This window comes from Hyla sarda, chromosome 1 (genome assembly GCF_029499605.1).
Source record: "Hyla sarda isolate aHylSar1 chromosome 1, aHylSar1.hap1, whole genome shotgun sequence".
In the NCBI taxonomy this organism is placed as follows: domain Eukaryota; kingdom Metazoa; phylum Chordata; class Amphibia; order Anura; family Hylidae; genus Hyla; species Hyla sarda.
In genome coordinates, this window is record NC_079189.1 from 327,955,670 (window position 1) to 327,979,912 (window position 24,243).

The 24,243-nt window shown below is 39.0% G+C and overlaps 1 protein-coding gene and 1 long non-coding RNA gene across 4 annotated transcripts in view; one reads left to right on the forward strand and one right to left on the reverse strand.

Annotated features, from left to right (window-relative positions):
• Positions 1 to 14,691, forward strand: part of LOC130273121 (uncharacterized) — a 55,695-nt gene extending 41,004 nt beyond the window's left edge. For 2 of the 3 annotated variants that reach the window (XR_008843877.1, XR_008843878.1), the window contains exons 2-3: positions 10,273 to 10,415; positions 14,604 to 14,691. This is a non-coding gene — a long non-coding RNA (uncharacterized LOC130273121). Of the gene's footprint in view, positions 1 to 3,529; positions 3,631 to 10,272; positions 10,416 to 14,603 lie in introns of those variants that run through there. The other variant, XR_008843876.1, reaches the window with a different exon arrangement.
• LPAR1 (lysophosphatidic acid receptor 1) overlaps positions 1 to 24,243 on the reverse strand; it is a 144,124-nt gene that overhangs the window by 115,838 nt on the left and 4,043 nt on the right. The window lies entirely within an intron of this gene.

Sequence of the window (24,243 nt, forward strand, 5' to 3'; positions counted from 1 at the left end):
ATGGAAAAATCACACTTAAAATTCTTTACCATATCTAAAAAGTTTCACAAAGTAGTGAAAATCTTGTTGGTTTTGTCCCTCATGTTTTCTCTCTTTAATAACACTTACTACTATGACATTGAGAAGCTGCAAAATATGCATTTAACTTTGTTTAGTTTTTGGCAAAGCTCTCTCTTGTTTGACCTCTGTTTCTTTTAAAGGGGTACTCCGCCCCTGGCATCTTATCCCCTATCCAAAGGTTAGGGGATAAGATGTTAGATCGCCGCGGTCCCGCTGCTTGGGACCCCGGGGATCGCCGCTGTGGCACCCCGCCATCATTACTGCACAGAGCGAGTTCGCTCTGTGTGTAATGACGGGCGATACAGGGACCGGAGCAGCGTGATGTCATGGCTCCGCCCCTCATGACATCACGGCCCATCCCCTTAATGCAAGTCTATGGCAGGGGGCGTGACGACCGCCACGCCCCCTCCCATTGACTTGTATTGACGGGGGCGGGCCGTGACGTCACGAGGGGCGGAGCCGTGACGTAACGATGCTCCGGCCCCTGTATTGCCCGTCATTACGTGCAGAGTGATCTCGCTCTGCGCAGTAATGATAGCGGGGTGCTGCAGCAGCGATCCCCGGGGTCCCCAGCAGCGGAACCCCTGCGATCTAAAATCTTATCCCCTATCCTTTGGATAGGAGATAAGATGTCTAGGGGCGGAGTACCCCTTTAAGTAATGTTATTTGCATGTTTTTAAAATAAATGTATGTGTTTATTAAAGGGGTTGTCTTTGGAGTTATTACCACTTTCATACTCCTTGGTGCTCCATGTCCTACCCTAAACTGAAAGAGCTTAAAGGGGTACTCCGGTGCTTATACATCTTTTCCCCTATTCAAAGGATAGGGGATAAGATGCCTGATCGCGGGACCCCCGGGATCTTGCACACGGCACCCCGTTTGTAATCAGTCCCCGGAGCGTGTTCGCTCCGGGTCTGATTACAGACGACCACTGGGCCGGCGGCGTGTGATGTCACGCCACCGCCCCCGTGTGACATCACGCTCCGCTCCAAATGGGGTGCCATGACAAACGGGGTGCCGTGTGCAAGATCCCGGGGGTCCCCAGCGGCGGGACTCCCGCGATCAGGCATCTTATCCACTATCTTTTGGATAGGGGAAAAGATGTATAAGCACCGGAGTACCCCTTTAATCATTTTCCATGTCTTGAAAGGGGCAGGCTGTGTAACTGGGATAGGTACAAAATTGTGACAGCTGCATGCAGATAAAACCATGCACCGGCCAATCATCACACAATGTTGTGGATGTAGCATCACCTACATGTTCCTGTCACAATTTAGTTATTTCCTCTCCAATATAGCCTGCTCCCTTCAAGCTATGAGAAACTATTGGCATGTGTAAGCACAGGGTAGGGAATCAAGTGCAGGGGATCGAGGAAGGGTAATATCTTTTTCAGCTCGCCTGACAACTCCTTTAGGCTAGGGTCACACATAGTGCATACACAACATATTTCACGCAGCAAGAAATCTGCCGGGCAATGGGAAATAAGATGTGCATTTTGCTATGAGCAGACACACAGGGCTTGCATGCTGCAGCCTTGTGTGTGCAATGTCTGTGTGACTCTACCTTAAATGGGAATATGGACATTGTATGCCAATATAGAGCAAGTTAAAATTCTGTTCATGTCTTAATTATTTGTGTATTATACTGTACTACAGTAGCTATGTAAGTGAGGGTCTCTTACTGCAAGTCTGCTGCAAATTACAATATATTACATGTTTGAAAAAAAAATAGCATGCTGATTATGTTGTTGTGCAAAAATGCTCAAGATTTTCACATTGGATTGCTGCTCATATAGTATTACTACTATTCAGTACCCAAATGATATTACCATACAATACAGTACTATACGTACAATAATTTCTCAAACAAATTACATTTTGCCCACATTAAACTACCATTCAGAATCCAAATGATACCGCCATACAATGTCTAAATAATGAAGGGGTTAACAGTAAAGTCTCTGGCGGTCTCAAGCTGTGAATGGGTTAGCAATAACCATTTCCACTCCATCTGTTATTTCACTAATACACATTTAGTAACGTAAATCAATAACATAGAAACATAGAATGTGTCGGCAGATAAGAACCATTTGGCCCATCTAGTCTTCCCAATAATCTGAATCCTATCAATAGTCTCTGGCCCTATCTTATATGAAGGATAGCCTTATGCCTATCCCTATCTTATATAACGGATAAGCTTATGCCTATCTCTATCTTATATGAAGGATAGCCTTATGTCTATCCCTATCTTATATGAAGGATAGCCTTATGTCTATCCCTATCTTATATGAAGGATAGCCTTATGTCTATCCCTATCTTATATGAAGGATAGCCTTATGCCTATCCCTATCTTATATGAAGGATAGCCTTATGCCTATCTCTATCTTATATGAAGGATAGCCTTATGTCTATCCCTATCTTATATGAAGGATAGCCTTATACCTATCCTTATCTTATATGAAGGATAGCTTTATGCCTATCCCTATCTTATATGACGGATAAGCTTATGCCTATCTCTATCTTATATGAAGGATAGCCTTATGTCTATCCCTATCTTATATGAAGGATAGCCTTATACCTATCCTTATCTTATATGAAGGATAAGCTTATGCCTATCCCTATCTTATATGAAGGATAGCCTTATGCCTATCCCTATCTTATATGACGGATAAGCTTATGCCTATCTCTATCTTATATGAAGGATAGCCTTATGTCTATCCCTATCTTATATGAAGGATAACCTTATACCTATCCCTATCTTATATGAAGGATAGCCTTATGTCTATCTCTATCTTATATGAAGGATAGCCTTATACCTATCCCTATCTTATATGAAGGATAGCCTTATGCTTATACAATGCATGCTTAAACTCCTTCACTGTATTTGCAGCCACCACTTCTGCAGGAAGGCTATTCCATGCATCCACTACTCTCTCAGTAAAGTAATACTTCCTGATATTACTTTACTGGAAGAGTAGTGGAGGCATGGAATAGCCTTATAAGTTGATTGATTACTATTGATTACTATGGGCAATGCTTACAGTGCTTGTCTAACTCAGTTTCCGTACATGATGCCCATAGTTTAGCGTGGCAGCTGTGCTCTTCTTTTAACATGCATTGCCACAATAACGTCCTGTTTATGCTAATAGTTACAATATATCATAGCATGTCAATATCATACAGTAATAAATCCTGCCTACCTGATTACAAGCCTTGTTTTGCTTCCTGCACATCTGCTGTCTTATCTAATATCATTTTATAGCTATTTACCCATATCTGTCAGCAGTTCATACTATCACAATGGTTTACTTATATGTCTTAATCTTCTATGTCCATACACAGAGGAAAAATTGCCAAAGATCGTTCAGATCCAAGAACAAAAGCAAATTATAATAAAATAAGTTTATTTATTCCAAATTTTTGTATCCCCCCCCCCCTTCCCCTCATCAATTATAGTCCGACTGTCAATGAATAACAATAATAATTCAAGGAAGGACTAAAGCTCCTACCTGGGGAGAAAATATGTGCTTAGAGAATTATTTAGATCTCTTCAAAAAATCCACATAAACAGGTGAGTACAAGTATTTATCATTGCATTCAAAAAATTTATATATCTAAACATAATTACGTCCAAACAATGTATTAGTAGGAAAAAATGGCAAACAAGGGGTCTCAATCGAGCGCTACTGTATTGAGGGTTGTAAAAAAACTTCAAGTACACCATTTACACAGGACTTTTTATTCAAAGGTGTTTATGACAGGACAACACGTTTCGGCGCACTCTCGCGGCTTCCTCAGGTCCACAATAATTGAATTAAGGTGTCCTGAACGAACTCACTGTGTAACAGCAGGGAACCCGTTCAGGACACCTTAATTCAATTATGAATGCTACTTCATTGAAGCAGAGGGAAATGAACAGCTGCCAGTCAGGATACTTTAGACCTTTACTACTTATGGGTAATTTCAGCCAATGTTTTATACGTTCTTAATTTGCACTTATGAACATGTTTTTATGACCTTCATTCCAACAGTAACCACAACACCTACCAAGTAAATTCAGCATATTGCTAGAATTGATTATTTTATCCTTATAACTAAGGTGTAAATGAAGATAAAAGCCTGAAATAGCCCTGCAGAGTAAAGTGTGGAAAACCAGACTATTGTTCAAATCTCCCTTCTATCAAGTGTGGAATCCTCAGTAGGAACATGGCAATGAATCAAAGGAATTCCAAACTCATGCCATGTTAAAATTTAGTTCACTGTTTTCCTTTGTTTTAAATGAAAGAAATCTGAAGTTATATTGCATTTGGCACAAAATTTGTTCTATGGTTAATCTGTATGCAACAAGCAATTACGATGAATATGATAAAATGGACATTGTTTAAAGGAAAGTATGCAGTAATAGGGTTATAACGTTAATGGCCTATATGCAATTGGTAGCATTTAATTCAATACATGAACACCATTTTACCCAAAGTCAGGCCTAGCTCAGCTTTGTTCACTTTCGCCTTCTTGATGGTGCACAGTCCCTACTGCACTCTCTGGTTTCCCCTTGACACACAGGGAATGACATTGTCACCCATCTTAGCCAGTGAATAGGAATTTCCTTTTTACCGGGGAGTGGTAAGCAGCAGAGGCGGTGCACTGCTGGCAGCTATGTATAGAAAAGAAATGCTGGACAATCCCTTTTAGATGCTGCAGTCCAATGAGCCCTGCATGCCCTTGTTATATCCTGTAAAACCTCCTAGGATGCTTAGGTTGCATTCTGATCAGTTTTATGCCTCAACTGATCAACTGAACATCTATTAACAAAACGGATCCAAAAATATCCCCTCTGCTGTGCTATTGACTCAAATAGGGTATGGAACCAGACCTGCCAAGGCATTGTATCTAGAAATGCTGTAGTCAACAATTCTATCCAGCGCCTTGTCTGATGTAAAAAATGTTCCTGTAGAAAACAAAAGTACCAGAAGGAGAAAAAAAACTGTATTGCCAAACATTTGAGAATACACCCATACAGATAAGGTTCTAGCACCTATAACCAATGGGTTCTTGAGGTTGGTATAAAAGATTTTACAGTGAAAGTGTATCTTTTAAAAAGGCTCATTTCCTCTTTTAATGAATAATAGCTCAATAGCTTTTCTATTTTTACATTTATCCATATCTCCTTTTGTCATAGCCAATAACATTCTAGTTACTAGTAAAAGAATACATATATTATAAAAGTATATAGTACAAACTAAGGCTTTGTTCACCCATGTCATTTATTTTTGCAGATGTAAAAAATACGTCCTTGGATGCATTTTATCAAAATGCTGTAAAATATACTTTGAGAACATAGCCATAGTGATACAAAAATATATTTTAGTTTTTCTATATGAACATAAGAAATGGATCAATGATTGGTAGAATAAAATGGATTATACATAACTGATTTGTAATTTGTTGGGACATACATACATTATTCACTCACTCAACTGGCTTCAGAAAGTTAAACAGATTTGTAAATTACTTCTATTAAAAAATCTTAATCCTTTCAGTACTTATGAGCTTCTGAAGTTAAGGTTGTTCTTTTGTGTCTATATCCTCTCTGATGACACCTGTCTCGGGAAACGCCCAGTTTAGAAGAGGTTTGCTATGGGGATTTGCTTCTAAACTGGGCGTTTCCCGAGACAGGTGTCATCAGACAGGATTTAGACACAAAAGAACAACCTTAACTTCAGAAGCTCATAAGTACTGAAAGGATTAATATTTTTTTTTAATAGAAGTAATTTACAAATCTGTTTAACTTTCTGGAGCCAGTTGATATATAAAAAAAAGTTTTTCCCTGGAATACCCCTTTAAGTGACTTTGTAAACAGATTTACTTTACGTTTCTTAAACTAGTCTTGAGTTACCCTCTCTATTATAGCCTTGAGCTGTATTCGTAATTCTGTAATTTGTTGCTCAAAAGTTTTGTTTATTCAATTTGGCACTCTGAATTGGAAAATCTTTTTATACTTTTGCATCAGTGTGAATAAATAAGGCATAATTTTTACTTGTAAAATTTTTTGATTTAGGGTTTTTGAGGTATGCATATGTTAGGGTTTAATTTTTGTCAATTTAGATTTAGGGGTACAAAAAAGTCCATCAATTAAGTCTGTCAAATAAAATATATTTTGTTTTTATGAATCATGGAACTAGTTGGGGCTCTACTTACTTACCTATGTAAAACAAAATGACTGCACACAAACACGTTTGTTTGAATGTATTGTGGTTCAGAAATGATTGTGTTTTTGTATTTATTTGTACTTACATCTATCTTCCGCTTGTGTACTCACCTGCTTTTTTAATGCATATTATCTGTTTTGTAGATTCTACTTTCTACTTAAATGTTCAAAAACAAAATAAAAAGCCCCCCATCTACCCCAGAAAAAGTACACACATTTTAATTTCACAAAATAAGTTATATATAAAACATAAAAAGAAAAATAATTGGTATTGCCACATCCTCACCGTAATGGCCTGAACTATTAAATTATCTCATTATTTATCCCACATGGTGGACACTGTAAAATAAACATAAATAAACTATGCGTGAAATGCTGTATTCTCCCCAATAAAAGAAAAAATAAATAGAAAAGAAGGTGATCAAAAAGTCATATGGACCTCAAAATGTTGTCATTGAAAAGTAAAACCTATCCCTGAAAAAACAAGCCGGCAGAAAAATAAAAAAGTTATGTCTTTTAGTAGATGACAACTTACATTTTTTATTTTATTGAGCCAGATTTATTAATCTATCTGACTGAAACCAAAATTGCATGGTTTTGCCATAACAACCTGTCACAGCTCAGCTTTCAAAGCTCATTTTACCAGAACTTGTAAAGAGATGAATGTTGAGCTGTGATTTGTTGTTATGGGCAAAACCTGACAGTTTTGGTTTCAGGCAGATTGATAATTCTAGACCAACCTGAGACTTTTACTCCCTTCATATCAATTCCTGGCTCCGTATTCAAGCATTAAAAACCAGAACAAGTCAACACAGCCTCACATACAAGCAAAGGAGTTAGTCCTGGGGACATTTGTCAAGTCCGGGGCTGTCTCCATGGTGACACAAGCCCCAATAATTATGCCTATACAACAATGGACTCCCTCTTTTGTACAGTGCTGCAATCTTGTATGAATGCAGTACCTAAAGGATTACCCACCAGAATACACAGCTCAGCTATCATTTCTCATTCAGCTCTGGTAAAATGAAAGCTGAGCTGTGATTGGTCACTAAGAGAACAAAACAGCCATTTTGGGTTTCTGGCAGATTGATAAAACTGTGCCAACTCTGCATTCAAGGAATACTAGTTGATTATTTCAGCTATGAAACTCAAACGATTGAGAATGGGAATGCAGATTTGGACACAGGCTGAAACTCTGGAATAGAGCAAGATAAGAAAAGCAATACAAAACAGTGCCATAAATGTCACCGTTTATTGCTGTATACCAAATCTACAGTATTTATACATAATTATGGTAAAATGGTGTTCATAGGTAACCATACACTTTTAAGTTAACCACAGCAATTAGATTTTTGTCAGACGATCCTGTCAATCTCAATGGTGCCCATTGGGGTTAGCAGCGATTTCTCCACCTATATAAATGCCATGTCAATTCAGTTCAATAATGGTGGATTTGGGGAAAATCGTCTGCCAAATAATTATTTGGCCTACTATTATCTAATGTCTGTGGTCAACTTTACCACGAACGTTACTATGTGTAGCCCATAATGTATTGCATATTACGGAACTGACAGCATGCTCCACTGAAATCTATTTCAGTGCTGCATTTAGCATACATTTCTCAAGTATGGTATAGTCGGCTTTATATGAAGAAGAAGAAATCTGCTCCTTTATGACCCTGCTTTAAGTACACAATGTCCCAAGGAGATGATTAGTTGAAAGAGTTGTAAGCATGACATGTTCTGTAATCTAACACATGCCTAGGAGAGGATGATAGCCATTATTTATGGGCCGATAGAGGAAGGATTTGCTGGCATGAGCACAGCGGGGTCTAAGAAAAATAGCATTTACAGACAATTAACAGGAAGATGTAGTAGAGTGAAAACGGTGTTTTACAAGCAGGAGGACATACTGACGCCATAAAAGCTGGAAAATATGAAAACTGATGGAGGGAGATTATAGAGGTGATGACCAATGTATGGAAAATATCACTAGTGTGAATGGCATTTTCTATGGCATAATACTCAGACATGTTTGAATTATTTCTAACTTTAAAAAAAGAAAAAGTGCACTCTACGGTCACCCGGCATTTCCCTCCTCTCTCACCACTTCTGCTCATTGTTCCCTCCAGACCATATTTTTTTTCTTGCTCAGTGTTCTCCCCAGAGCTGCTGCTTACATGTAAATTATCTGTGTGTAGAGGGAATGGAATTTTTAGCCTTATAAAGGGTAAATGCCAAGAGTTCCTGTCCTTCTCCAAACCTGTGCAGTTATTGGATTTTATAAGGGGCCGACTCATTGTTTTGGGCCTAAACAATAGGTTTCATTTGGTTCCAGCGATCTGCAGAGCTTGTTTTCTTATTAGAATGGCTTTGACTTGTCATTTGACCAGTGTAAAGTCCAACTTATTCCCCATTGTGTGCCTATGACTGAATTCTATCCTAACCTGTGCCAAAAAGTTCCTTGTTGTCTTCAGCTCATGTACACTAACATAAACTATGGGAGCAACAAACTCAAAACCTTGCCCGTCAATTGGTCATTTATATGTTAGTTGTTTACCCCATAGAACTACAGTGGTTTTTGGCCTTAATTAATGATTTATGCTAATAAAGTGATTTTTGTGTATTTTTTCTGAAATATTGGGGTTTTTGATTGTGACAATGCCAAAACAGACAATTATTTTAATTTATATATTTTTTTTTTCAAACTGAATATTTCCCTCATAACTTGGGCTGACACAGAAGCCCCAGTTATATGGTAATACAGCCCTTATCTTGTGGCATTGACCACAATAAAGGTTGTGCTATGTCTAGATACATCCAGCAGCATTGTCAGTCAAGAAGACTGATAGAGGCAGTTTTATTTTTCCATAATTGCCATCATAAAACATGTAAGGCTAAAGACAAGCACTGGTGCAAGTTATTGGGTGCAACCATCAGCTGATCCTAGTGGGTATGGCTTCTCTGACCCGTGAGCATCTGGCTGTGTAATGCATGGAAGAGTTCTGGCTCAAAAGAGGGGCCCAGACTTAAGGGTTGTTTTGATTGGACAAAAAAAAAAAAAACATTTCAGTGAATTTGCACATGGCATAGTTGTAGGTGCCAGGCAGTATTTCAGAAACTGCTAGTCTACTGGAAGTTTCATGCATAACCATCACAAGGGTTTACACAGAATGGTCAAAAAAAAAAAAACGAAAAAGAAAATATCCATTGATCAAGAGAACCACAACAGCTGCCACTCCTGTCAGCTAATCCATCATGTCCATATGGACCAAAATTTCTAAGGAATGTTTCCATTACCGTGTAGAAAGTATGCCATGAAGAAAAGCAGGAAGGGGTCCAACCCAGTACTAGGAAGGTGTAGCTAATAAAGTGGCTAGTGAGTGTTTATCTAATATAGAAATTATTGTATGTTGACACTGGATAATCCAAAAGCCTTCAATACTGGGATAACATTTTACATTATTTACTGTAGGTTGCCATCATTCAAATGCATCATTGGGGTCAATATGCTGCCAGAGGCCGTCACCTGCCAGTGTCCTGCAGATGTTTTGTTGTTAGATTTCCCTGCTTGTACAGGGAGGGCTTCCAGTAGTAATATTACAGCAAGAGAGGCTACTGGTGAATACCACTTTCTTGTAAGACGGCTTAAGCTTCATACCGATTCACGACTTGAAGGCTTAAAGCAACAGGAAATGTTTCTAAAGTTTGATGCTTCCTATTGAAATTCAGTAGGAAGTAGGTATCTCCGAGATAACATCTAAAGTACATATCCCCAGGGAAGTAAACTAATTGAATGTTAGTCCGGATACTCAAGAAGGTCATAATAAATCATATCTTGGAGACATAGTTGCAAGTTTTGGCCAATACATATTTGGAAGGCGGCTGTTAATTATGGCAATAAAAATAAGAGTTCAGTAATATTATTGTAATGAGTCATTCAGGCAGCTTTATGTGGACAGAAATGGATTACTTCACCTTTTCATTTTTTTCACTTCATTTTCAGGCACATGCTTTCACAGGCATGGATAATGTTTTACATGGACCCAATACCTATGGCTATATAAACCTGTCTAAATAAGACTACATCGCCTCAAACTTAATTGAAATGTAAACTATATTTGACAGTGGGCAAATCCAGACTTCAAGGTATGTGAGAAGAATCCATGCCTCTTCTGTTTTACATGCTCTAATAGATGTTTTCCTGAAGAGGGACATGCTTAACTGTATTACGGTAAATCCAGTATGTATAGACTGAAGGTCCCATTTAGAAACTGAAAATACACCTATGCTGCCCATTCTTTTCATTCCCACGGACACAGAAAGTTTTCATTGGAATTCCAGGAAATAATAACAGTAAAAACATCCTTCATACTACCACTTCCTACCATGCTAGGACTGTTGTTCACTGTATCCTCCTACTAGCACATTGTGTAACCCCCAATTCACTCTATGTTATTCACTAATTACTAGATGATATATCCACCAATAATGAACACATTTGTACAAAGTGCCTTATATTAAGGAATAACCCTATTAAACAGAAGACAGCAAGCTCATAAGATTGTCCTAATAGTGGCAGCCAAATGCCAGAATTCTATCACATAACTTGATGTTTATGCAAGAACACTGTTAGAAAAAGACAGTGACATCTATAAAGATATAAATTTACCCGTCATGAAACACTGGATGTATAAACAACATGTTGTAAAAAGGTGCTGAAATGCATCATTTTTGTAATTGGGTTGTTTGGGAAAAAAAAATATTAAAAGTTTGCCTTCGGCAGCCTCTGTGTATCATCATCCATAGAAAGCTGCAGAATACCTTTCATAGCCAATTGCCCCAAACAAGATCTTTGATGGTTCTGTCTCCAGTCCCGTTTGCCTTCTTCGGATCAATCATTTAAAATCATTTATGATCAAATTTAAGTCGATTAACTTTAATCTGAGCATAACTGAATTTAGATGGTCAAGACTATTTGATGGAATTGTGTATTGTGATCCATCAAAGCTTAAAGGGGTACTCCGGTGGAAAACTTTTTTTTTTTTTTATCAACTGGTGCCAGAAAGTTAAACAGATTTGTAAATTACTTCTATTAAAAAGTTTTTAATCCTTCCAGTACTTATTAGCTGCTGAATACTACAGAGGAAATTATTTTCTTTTTGGAACCCAGAGCTCTCTGCTGAATCACGAGCACAGTGCTCTCTGCTGACATCTCTGCCCATTTAAAAACTGTCCAGAGTAGGAAAAATCCCCATAGCAAACATATGCTGCTCTGGACAGTTCCTAAAATGGACAGCAGAGGTCAGCAAAGAGCACTGTGCTTGTGATGTCAGCAGAGAGCACTGTGTTCCAAAAATAAAAGAATTTCCTCTGTAGTATTCAGCAGCTAATAATTACTAGAAGGATTAAGATTTTTTAATAGAAGTAATTTACAACTCTGTTTTACTTTCTGGCACCAGTTGATTTAACAAAAAGCTTTCCACCGGAGTACCCCATTTAGACAATGGAAATTTTCAATAAAACACAACAGCAACATTTTTAAAGCCATAGTAAGTTCCTTTAAGTTAAAGGGATATTTTGGTGAAAAACTATTTTTTTTTCCATATCATCTGGCTCCAGAAAGTTAAACAGATTTGTAAATAACGTCTATAAAAAAATCTTAATCCTTTCAGTACTTATCAGCTTCTGTATACTACAGAGGAAGTTGTTCTTTTCTGCCTGACCACAGTGCTCTCTGCTGACACCTCTGTTCATGTCAAGAACTGTCCAGAGGAGGAGAAAATCCCCATAGCAAACCTCTCATTCTCTGGACTGTTCCTGACATGGACCGAGGTGTCAGCAGAGAGCAGACAGATAAAAACAACTCAACAGCAGCTGATAAGTTCTGGAAGGATTAAGATTTTTTAATAGAAGAAATTTACAAATCTGATTAACTTTCGGCACCAGTTTGAATTTTTTTTTTCCCCACCGGAGTACCGCTTTAAAGAAAAGGCAGTATAGGCGTCTATAGCCTTTAGGCTGGGTTCACACATAGCATTTTGTTCAGTATTTTTAGCCAAGGCCAGAAGTGGAATCAATACAGAGAAAACTATGATGAAAAGATTTGCACCTTTTTCTGTATTTTGGACCCACTCATGGTTTTGGATAAAAAGACTAACCAAAATACTTTGTGTGAACGTGTGTGAACTCAGCCTATTTGTGTGAACTCAACCTTTTGGTTTAAATGAGACACAAGTCCATCACAGTTAGCCTGTTAGAATGCAGAAGGAATTCCTGCCTAATGATCAAATTTGTATAGTGGCCTTCAGTCTGTCCCCTGATCAGCAGCGTACCTACTATTTGGAGAACCCAGCACCCACTGGGGACACACCTGAAGGGAGGTGCTCAGGCCACCAAACAGATCAAACCGTCAGGAAAGCAGGCAGCTGCTGGCAAGCATAAACTCTTTTTGGAGCCAGAGAAAGCCTGGAATTTTGACTTCAATCTGTAATAATCAAGTACTGTTTAAGGGTAAGGTCACACGTAGCGCATCTGCAGCGTATTTGATGCTGCGGATGTGCTATTGATCGCCCCCTAGTGTCAGCCTCCTACTTACCCGTGTGTCCTGGTTTGTCTGCTCATAGCAGCAATACACCTCTACAAGCAGACACAGACTGAGCTGCGAGTCACGCACCTTCATTTCCCTGTACTTCCTTTATTTGGGCGGAGCATCGATACAACAAGGATGCAAGGGGGTCTGCGTTAATCTCTATTTTGAGAATGAAAAATAATTATTTGTGTAGGATTAATACATGCCTTATATTTTGTCTAAAACAGTCTCAAAGACCATAAAACACTAGGGATCGACCGATTATCGGTTTGGCCGATATTATCGGCCGGTAATCGCGATTTTGGACATTATCGGTATCAGCAATTACCTTGCCGATATGCCGATAATGCCCCGCCCATCGCCACCGCTGCCCCCCCCATTGCCTCCCCCCATCCCCGGTGTTATAATTACCTGTTCCCGGGGCCCGCGATCCTTCTGGCTCCTGCGCTGTTGCTGTGCGCTGCATAATTACGAGTGACGTTGCCGTCAGTACGCACAGTGACAGCGCAGGATGCCAACGGAGCAAGAAGGATCGTCGACCCCCGGGAACAGGTAATTATAACACCGGGGATGGGGTAGCAGCGGTATGTGGGCAGCAGCGGTATGTGGGCAGAGGATGGAGGGGGAGGCAATGGGGCAGCGGCGGCGGCGGTGGTATGTGGGCAGAGGATGGGGGGAGGCAATGGGGCAGCAGCGACGGTGGTATGTGGGCAGAGGATGGGGGGAGGCAATGGGGCAGAGGCGGCATGTGGCTAGAGGATGGGGGAGGCAATAGGGCAGCGGCGGCGGTATGTGGGCAGAGGATGGAGGGAGGCGATGGGGCAACTGTGGTGGGTAGACTTAAGACAGGTAGGGGGAGAAAAGCGGGCAGCGGCAGCGGTCTCTGGCACCGCAAAAGCCACTGTAGTTCATTGATTTAAAGTGCCCGCTTTAAATCATTGATCTGCAACAGCTTCTGCCCCGCCAGGGGGGGGGGGGGGGAGTTTGAAATAGCCCATAACTTATACTGAAAAATCGGTATAAGTTATTGGCTATCGGCCTGAAAGGTGACAGATTATCGGTATCGGCCCTAAAAAAAACTATATCGGTCGATCCCTATAAAACACAGCAAGTAAAAGTTTCCTATTTGTTCCCATTTGAGTTTTCCATTGATGTCCATGGAAGTTTTCATTGCTGGCAATTAACAAAAAACATTTTGGGGTCACTAATAATGTAATGTCAATGATTACAACTGTTTCTATGTTTACAAGTTTTTTTATATTGAAAGAGAACAATAAAAATTATGAAAGAAAATAGTTCTCAGCCAGCAATAAAACCATCAGATTTTATTAGAACATTATGAAATCCACAGGCATATGCTCAGCATAAGGATAAAAACTGGCACCGGGCACATAAAGATGCAGCATGGACGCATTTCGGTTTTATGGATCCTTACTCTATACTAAAAATGATGCCAGGGCAGTGGCAGGGATATAGTTGATCTTGACTTTCTAACATACCTTAAAACAATATTTGATTTGTTTGCCTCACGACTATGGGGTATTTTAAGCTAATAGATGGTTTTTATGTCCAGTGTATTCTTGTGTGAATTATGTCATATTTTGAATGCAGTTAACATTGCTGCTGTCTACTTTTGGTGTATAATCTAAATAAATAAATAGAGGCAATCTTCTGGGCAAACAAAACACAAAAGACAAGAAAGTGTTTCAATTAGCTTCTCAAATATTGATTCTTTATCCCTTTAGATGATTCATTTTGTAAAGTGCAGTACCTTCTGCTGGGCTTGAATGCGTTAATGTAGTTCTTCAGCTGATGGATGCATGCAAACAGGTATTTTATACATTTTGTCACCCAGGAATAATGCATTGTGCAGAAGCTGATTCATAAGAATATACTGTCTTCAGCATGACCAAAGGCAAGCTTATTTATTGCTAATTCAGGTGCAGATGTTTTTGGGAGCGAATCTGAAGATATCGGGGTCAGATCCCACATCTTTCAATAGTTTAATTGAAAAACAAAACAGCCTCTCTGCAACCACATATGGCTATAAGCAACTATTTCAAGGGGTTAAGGCATTGACAAAAAACTGGAAGAGTAAATAAAAAATGTATACACACCTCTCTGGTCATTCACAGTGCAGTGGTGCCGCTGCTTCAGAGTCCCCGGTGGAAGAGCCCGTTACTCAAGAAGAGTAAAAGGGGCTTTCGAATTATCAAAACGTATCGCCTATTCTGTGTATAATCGGTGGGGGTCTGACTTTGAGGACACCTAACAATCATAAGATAGGTGGTCTGAAGCATGCACATTACCACCCCCCCCCCCCATTCAAGCTCTATGGGACTTCTATAATCAGTCAGCTACTTTTAGCGCTACTGTAAGCATCAATTGGGCACTATTCACCTATCTAATGTAGAATAGCAATTTGTGTTATAGTTTGAATTTGTTACAAAAATGTCTGAACTATTTAGATGGAATTTTGGAATTTTACATACCCATTCAGACCTTTGGTACAGTCACAGAAGTGTGGGCAACAAATCTACTGAATGTAAATAGTAAATACTAAAAGCTATGCACCTTCATTACTATAGTTTATATGATGAGTGCACTGTATTCTAGGACTAGACTTATTATTTCCAGCATAGTCCCTAACAGGTTTATGTTATGAGTAACATCATTTATAATAACCCATCAGAGTATTATGTAAAATGGATAATGTGCAGATAGATGCGCTGTAAATGAATGTTAGGTTACCATCATGTATAGTAAACTGCAAATCGTCAGATTCTAACCAATCAATATCACTTATAACGTTTACATGCCGCTCTCTTCTTTGTTGTGTAAATGGACAGATGTGCCCTGCAGCTATTACTGAATATGCAACTTGTGACAATTAAGAGAATTAGAAGCTTTGTACTGTACTTACCAGATCTAAATTGATGTCATTATCCGTGACTGTGTTTAGAATTCCTCAGGGGATTTTCACCCTCTTCCAATTTTCATGGTTCATTCATTTTCCCTGAATCTACTGTAAAGCATCAGCATTTATATACTTCTAATAAGGCTAATGCCCTGAACTGACAGGAGGTACACGCTTGTGTTGACCTAATATGTATCGATACAGTGTTATTGTCTCTTACCTTTAAGGCTATGTTAGTAGAACAACATATTAGATAAAAATATGCTGCTTTTATATCTGTTCTCTCCAGTTTTTTTAGTTTTTTTATTTTACATTGTGCGGACCTAACCTCAAGCCGCAGCAGTGATTGGTGTACTTTTACATTTTGCTGATCATTTCTAGACACCTGAATATAATATCAGGCCTGTGCAGTCTCTATAGTTCCTTTATGTTAACTCTGTTTTAGAGTACCTCTGGTGGCTGACATCTCAGAATTCTGAGGCCCCCATGAGCTGGCACAATCTGATTGTTTGAGCATGCTTTTTTTTAACCTATTTGGTAGATTTTAGTGACTTTTAAGGGTTGTGTGGGTAACCCCTGCTCTGTGCCCAGCACACTTGGCTTTTCTCATCTTTGTTCAGCATATCACTTAGAATACACAGCAGGTCACATATTATACTCACTTCTCAGCAGCACTGACTTACTGGCCAATATGAGCGAATATTTTTTAACAAATAGGATCCACATCCTATTTGTTAATAAATATCCACTCATAATGGCCATCCCAACTATCACATGATCCTCCTCAATCTGCCACCTGTATACAGGCTCCCCAAAGCTTCTCCTGCAGCTTACACCTAAACAGCATGGTGAACAGGGGCCTGTTTCCTCAACACCATATTATTTTGACTAGAGCCTCAGGATATTCAAAGAGACAATAATGTAGCCGCAGGGTTCGCACCTATATCACAAATTAATTAAAGGGGTTATCCAGTAATAGAAAGATAGAGCTAATCTCTTCTAAAAACAGCACCACCTCTGTCCTCAGGTTGTGTGTGGTATTACAGCTTGGCTCCATTCACTTCAATGGAGCTGAGCTCCAAAACTACATACAACCTGAGGACAGGTGGTGTGCTGTATTTAAAAGATATCATCTCTGTTTTTCTATCCTGGACAACCTCTTTGAAGGGGTTATCCAGGAATAGAAAAACAGAGCTAATTTCTTTTAAAAAATGCTCCCTGTCTCCAGGTTGGGTGTGGTATTACAACTTGGCTCCATTCACTTCAATGGAACTGAGCTGCAGAACCCCAGCCAACCTGGAGACAGACAAGGAGCGTTTTTGAAAGAAATGAGCTGTTTTTCTATTCCTGGATAACCCCTAACAGTATTGTATAACATGAAATAATGTTGCCTGCTCAGAATATCTAAAACATTTGACATGGGGACTAGGCAAATACCATGAGACATTTTTTTCAATCCTATTACAGACGGCTTAGTACCTTTGGCTACAGAAGAATCAATAATTATATGTAAGTAGTCTAACATGTCTGATCCAGCTCCCTAGATTTGAACAGCCCCTATTGGCTACAATTCTCTTGTTATGCAACTAATCATTGGTCCAGATTTACTATTGAAAATGTGCCATAATTTTGGTGCAATTTGTGGAAAAAATTTGGCATACATGCTTTGCACATTTGTTTCATTTGTTTTTTTTAAACAGGGAACATGGCTTAAGATCCGACACTGTGTGCCAAAATTCTTGCTCAAATATTCTGCCACAGTTTAAGCTAACAGTTGGTCTAAAGTTAGACTAGACAGTCTAAAAAAATTTCAAAAATTTTTTGGTTTAGTAAATCTTTGCCCTTGTGCGGGTGAACCTGAAATGTCATTTACATTGTGATCCCTATGGAGTTTTGGCCTTACTGTAAGCAAGTCAGCCCTATGTAAATAATTGAGTAAATAATCTGTTGTCTGCTGACTGCATACTGCAGAAAGACTTGAACTTCTGAGTCTACAGCAGGTTAGTCAAAGCTAGGTAGGGAATTTCCGCCTTATACATAGCAACTATAATGTGCAGTCTTGAATTTTCCATGTCAGTGTAATATTTTGCCAATGAAGAAGCCATTCTTTAACTTTCCGGTTCATTTTCAAGTTAATTCTTACCTGGAACTGAAAGTTTTACAACTCCACAACATTTTACATTAGTACAAATATCCAGCTACTTTCATAAGAAAATATGTTTTATACCATTTTAGCTTCTCTCTCTCCAAAACTATGTGATAGAGAATATGGTAACATTTCTCTAGGTGTGGGTCAACCAAGTTCTTATACTTTACTAAGCAAACCATGGCCTTCATGCATGGGATCATTATCGTAGTCCTGGATGATGTAATAGTTATGATGTCTTCTCTGAATCATTGCTCCAGACTTTTCCTGGCATTTGCCAAATTCATTTAGTAGATGCCTCACTAGTTAAAGGGGTATTCCAGGATTTTTTTTTTATTTGACTATGTTACAGGGGCTGTAAAGTTAGTGTAGTTCATATTATAGTGTCTGTACCTGTGTGTGACAGTGGTGTTGCAATTTTTCTATGGATTTTCCCCCAATATTTATTTTTAACAGCATACAACATTACTTAGTTCCCAGGTTGCAGTGCGGCCGAGACATTTCATCTCTAGTCAGGTGTTCAGAAGGAGCCTGTCCTGCTTTAATGGGTGCAGCGATCATTCTGCAACAAATTGTATTTTTTCAACAGATGAAGGCACCATGGTTAGAAAATGCTGGTCTTTTGAATGGAATGCAGCTCATTTGTGTTTCAATGGGTGGGGTGACTGATTAATGGGAGGTAGGAATTTGACCTCACACTTACAAGCAAGGAACTATGGGATTTGTAGTTGAAGAAGGAAACTCCAACAGGAAATAGTCAGTTCACAAAAAGATAGCCACAGCGTAATCTCACAGCATAGCCATTGGCCCCAAGACAAGCATGGATCCTTCCTAAGCATGCCCATTACTGTTTGGCAGGAATGTGCTGAAATCCCCTTATGGAGGGTAACCTCTTTAAGAGCCATCTATGTCTCCATAGGCACAGATACTGCACAGAAAAAGCTTCCGCAGGATGATAAATATGACAATTTGAATGGTTGAACAGATGAAATTCAATATTTGACTATGGGGATTGCTTAGCTTTGATGCATGGTACATTATTTTATAGTACATGACTTGTACGCAAATGTTTATATACATTGAGATCTTGTAACCTAGCACTGACTATGCTCCAGATGGTATACTGTATGTCAACATTGTGGTGGAACCAAGACAGCATACATTTATATTTGTATATCCATATAGCAGTGTATATAACCATGTTATGTCTACTCTCTCCCACAGAAAGTCCCTGAGACAATGAATTACTCAGTCATATACTTTTTATACAAAACTATACAAATCCATACAAATCCCTTATTTGAGATTATAATGCAAAAACATGTTTGGCACATTTAGTATTACAAATCCTTGTAAGAAATGTATTTGCATGCCAAGTGACAGTAGTAGTAACATCAACAAGACACAACCTATTAATAGAACTAACAATAGACTCTTTCAGGTGGAGGCCTTTAGTGTAGTTTGCACCTAGAGTTGGCAAAGATCTGTAATAAATTTACAAGGCTGGTGGTTCAAACTTGTTTGGAAAGAAATACAGATGTCTTTCAGAGAAACAAAAATGTTAATTGCAAGCTGTATATGTTGGCTTTATGTCTAAGCTCCCGTATGTAATGTCTGCGTTACTTTATTACCCTGGAACAATATTTTATATTGAAATGCAACAATGAGGCCTATTTAAAGAGTCCCATAAGTGCCATTTATATAAAAAAAAATTGAATTATCATTCTAATAGCTACATGGCTGTTGTAAAGCAATAATTTATGTGAGTGCAAAGCTTCATAAATTGACAAGCTTAAAAAGCATTTAGAACACGAAATCCACCATAGACCCCTGTAAGCCATGCTGTCCTACCTCATGAAGAGTCTGTGCTGTATTTAATTTATGTAATAAAGAAGTGGATTTGTAGCATTAGTCTCATTTAGCTTCAGTAGCAGGGTAAATTTAAACTAACTGGGCAATCTCATAGCTCCTGAATTACCCCTACAAATGCCCCAAGACTCTGGTGCTTAGTGGGAATCTCCCAACGTTTACCTCTACACTTAAAGAGTACCTCTCATTAACTTGATACATTTTGTAATCCTCCCAATTCACTGCCCCCATCATGATAAACCACCCCCTGCCTTTATTTATATTATTTTTTAGTTTCTACCTTGATATTGCTCTATATTTTATGCTCATGTTCAGGTTCACAGACTGGGAAGGGTCGTTCCCCAGCAGGCGTGACATCATCTGAAGCCATACAGGGGAGAACTTCCTCCCTTACTCTGCAACCAACAGCAAACAGCAGTTAAGTGTGAGAGGAGCTATGATTGGATAAGGCTGGACACACACCCCTCAGCACTCCAGGCTGCATTTCCTGTGTTTGGACTTCTGCCATGCCAGCAGGAGTCCAAAATCTGTGCATGATATGGGCGGGAAATGTGCTCTGGACAAGTAGGGAGACATCTAGTGGCAGCAAATAAAACAGAAATAAAACATAGAAAACTTCATTGTTTTTAAACCAAGTATATTAGAAAGATTTTTTATTTACCATAGTGCAATAGCAAAAATTTGTTTTAATGAGAGTGCCCATTTAAAGCATCAGTCTCACTTTGCTTCAGTGGCAAGATACATTTACACTTACTGGGCAGACTCCTATGATAAGAGGAATTTCCAGAGCTCCGATGCTGGATGTCGCATGCAAGTCTATGGGATCTTTAGCATGGGAGTTCGGGAAATCTGTCTGATTGTGTGAGTCAATAGACAATTCTTCAGTTATGAGATTGTCCTGGAAGCCGCCGGAGTAGAAGTGAGTCTTATGAGATTCATTCTTAATGTTTTGGATGTTTAAACTCACTGAGCGCCACATTAACTGCTACTGCAAACCATGATGGGTCCATGCTGCAATCAGACATCTTATTCTCTATCATTTGGATAGGGGATAAGATGTCTATGGGTGGAGTACCCCTTTAACTCTTCTGCCAGAGTACAGCATTGCAGAGACGCACTATTCTCTCTTAAATATAAAGCTTCTAGGAGAGTTCCCGAGCTTTCAGGTATCTGTTCAGGATTTCACCATTCTAGAACTTTATGCAGCAAAATGGGTCTTATATATGGCAGCTTTGCCAACGCAATCACTTTGATATAATAGGACTTCAATGTACGGCAGCTACCTAAAGCCCTTTATGAAGAATTACATAAAGGTGTGGTAATGGATTATGGGTTGTCTCACAATGTCCTTTATCACCTTTCCATAAGATCAGTGATACATTTTTGATCAGTGGGGGCTGCTGGGACCCCCACAATTTCTTAAAATGGGAAGGATCTTGCAATATGTTACTTCATTTAATGTCTATATGGCTGACAGAAACAGCCATGTACTGTGGACAGGTGATCAATAACTATTATAGGACAACCCTATAAAAAAAAGAAAAAACTGCAAAATACTGCAGTTATAAAGATGTACAATTGGGCCACATAAACTTCTATGGGTCCTATATTACAGCTGTATTCAATTCAGAGATTGTAAAGGGCCATGGTATGTCCGTGTACATGAAATCAGCCATCAGTAGCACTATTTCTAGGAGTTAATTCTGACATGAATATCATTTATGAACTTAGTATTTAAAAAGAAGTAAATTATATAAGAAGTGTTCATGTATTGAGGAATTGCAGATAATGTATCCCCCCCACATTAAACATTTAATGGGGCTTCCCAGTGAAAAACAAGTTATCCCCTATTCACAGGATAAGAAATAAGTCTGATTACGGAGGAGGCCATCTGCTGGGAACCCTGCGATCTCCAGTATGGGGCCCCGGCTTTCAGAGACAGTGGCCCACATTTATCATTGCAGAGCAAGTGAAGCATTTTTTTACACCTTTTTTTGTGTGCTGATAATGTGTAGGAGCACCAAATTAATTAAAAGGTAAAAGAGCTTTGATAAATTTTGTGCAGGTCACATTTTCTGAAATTTCTGTCTACACATACACCAAAAAGCTACACCATGTCTGGGCTGGTGTAGTTTTAGAGACTTTTCAGTGGCTTTGTGCCTTTTTTTTTTTTTGCTCCTTTTTACAAAAAGGGGCAATGATAAAACCCTTCCATATCATGTCTATTGCCAAAATCAGTGGATTGCAACTCAAAATCAGTGGATTGCCACTCAAAATCAGCAGAAATGTGTAAACAAAATGGGGCAAAAAAAGACGCAAAAAACCCTGCTTGCGCCTTTTTTGCCCCTTTTTTGCCCCTTTTTTAGACAAAAAACAGTCTAAAGACAATGATAAATGTGGGCCAATGTGTGTCGTCCACAGCATGCTATCTCTGAGAGCTGTGGTCCTTTTCTCGAGATTGCAGGAGGGAGGGGGTCTGGGGGTCTGGCTATTGGGATAGTTAGCAGTTGGACCTGCCATGAAATTACTACCCTCAGCCCCCACGATTAAAAAACTTATCTTCTTTCCTATGCATATTAGTTGTTTTTCACTGGACAATCCCTTTAATGAGTGAATCAAATGTTTCCTGAAGACCAATATGAATGAAAAACTAGACATAAAATAAACCATATTATAATAGTTCTAAAACGGATCTGTTTAGAATGTCCTAGATCAAGCGTCCTGGTTAAGAGCTTAGAGCAAGTCTGGATGTGAGCTGTGAGCAAATGGAAACATGATCCCTGATTCTTAAGAAACTGCTCTTCTTTCAACTTGTGAAAGATGTATACCAAAAATTGCAGTAAAATGTGTAAGTACAGTAAGGAAATTAAATATTAGCATATAATAATATGTGTACCCAAAGCGGAAATAAATTTAAAGCTCCATATTTTTTACAGAAATTATAAAAATTGAGAATTTCTTTATTTAGATCTTTTAATTGTATATTTAAAAGATTTATATAATTTGCAAGCTTTCTAGAATGTCTAATTGTTTTGATCAGACATGGTTTCTGGTTTAACCTTTGACATGACAGAGGGGTAAATCCAAACCTTAATATGGATCAGCCTTTAATTGTTAGACATGCAGATCCTGTTGTGAATTTATTGCTAATTCTGCGGCAGAAATTCCCACTGTGTGAGAAGATTCATTTGTTTTAGCTTTCTCAATAAGCTCAGAAAATTTTCAAAGTTTGGAATAGTGCGTATAAGGAAGTGTACATGGTGCAGAAAACCTTGGCAGTTACTAGTGCATACCACCGTCAGAAAAGCAGTATTAAAGAGTACCTGTCACCAAATAAAACTATTTACTATAGTGTTCCTTGTGTAATTAGTAGACACTTTCCCATTCACTTGTTTTTAAAATTATCAACATAAATATGTTTAAAATGTAATAGAAAAAACGGCCAATAGGTGGTGCTGTTCTGTTCCCTGCCACAATTAATACAGTGAGTTTGGTCTCCTCCTGGCCTGGCAGGAGTCCAAACTCAGGAAGTGTTTCTCTGCACTGAGCTTGATTGACAGCTGCACAGAAAGTGAAAGCTCCACAGATTCTCACAGAAAGCTGCACAGATTGAAAGCTGCAGGAGAGCCTAACGTATAGCAACACAGACTGAAACATGCACAGAGCCTAAGGTCTTCAATTCATCAAAGCACTGCAGCCATGTGAGGGTGGAAGTGGTCCCCCCAGCAGGCTTCAGTGATGTGATGCCTGCTGGGAAATGCCCACTTTCTCCTGATGGGAATTTGCTCTATGCGAGCAAGAAGAAAGGTAGGATACACAGCTTTTTAAAGCTCTGAATTTTTTTTAAAGGGTAGGAGGAGTGTTAGGAGTAGTTAGGGAACATGGCCTGAGTTAGTTTAGATCAGTTCATTTGGTGACAGGTACTTTTTAAGCTCCTTAAAGGTATACAATAAGAAAGGATAAATAAGCTCACTTTTCTAGGTATGTTCATGAAAATCACTAGAGATCAGAGAGATTTTACACTTACTGCCCCCTATTAGCTTTAACCATAAAAAAAAGTAGAACTGCGGAGTGCATATATTTTTCACTTTTTTTTTTTACAGTAATACACCCCAGTATGGTTGCAACAGAAAAAAGCATACTCTCTCTCTCTCTCTCTCTCTCTCCCTCTGAACTGTCCCTGCCTGCACTATGGTTGCTTGCAGTCTTTGAATGGGGAATGCTTCCTGCGATGATCTCAGTTGGCAGACTATGAAACGACTTCTAAACTCTCCCTGCCTGTCTACAGTGATGCGGGCTTGAGGTCAATAAATTTCCCCTGTGCTGATCTGTATTGACAGTAAGAGCCACGAAGAGCGAGGAAATTCGAATTCGTTCAGAATCAAATTTTTCATGAAATTCGGAACGAATTCGACTTCAGCTTCGATTCGCCTTTCTCTAGAAATCAGTAACC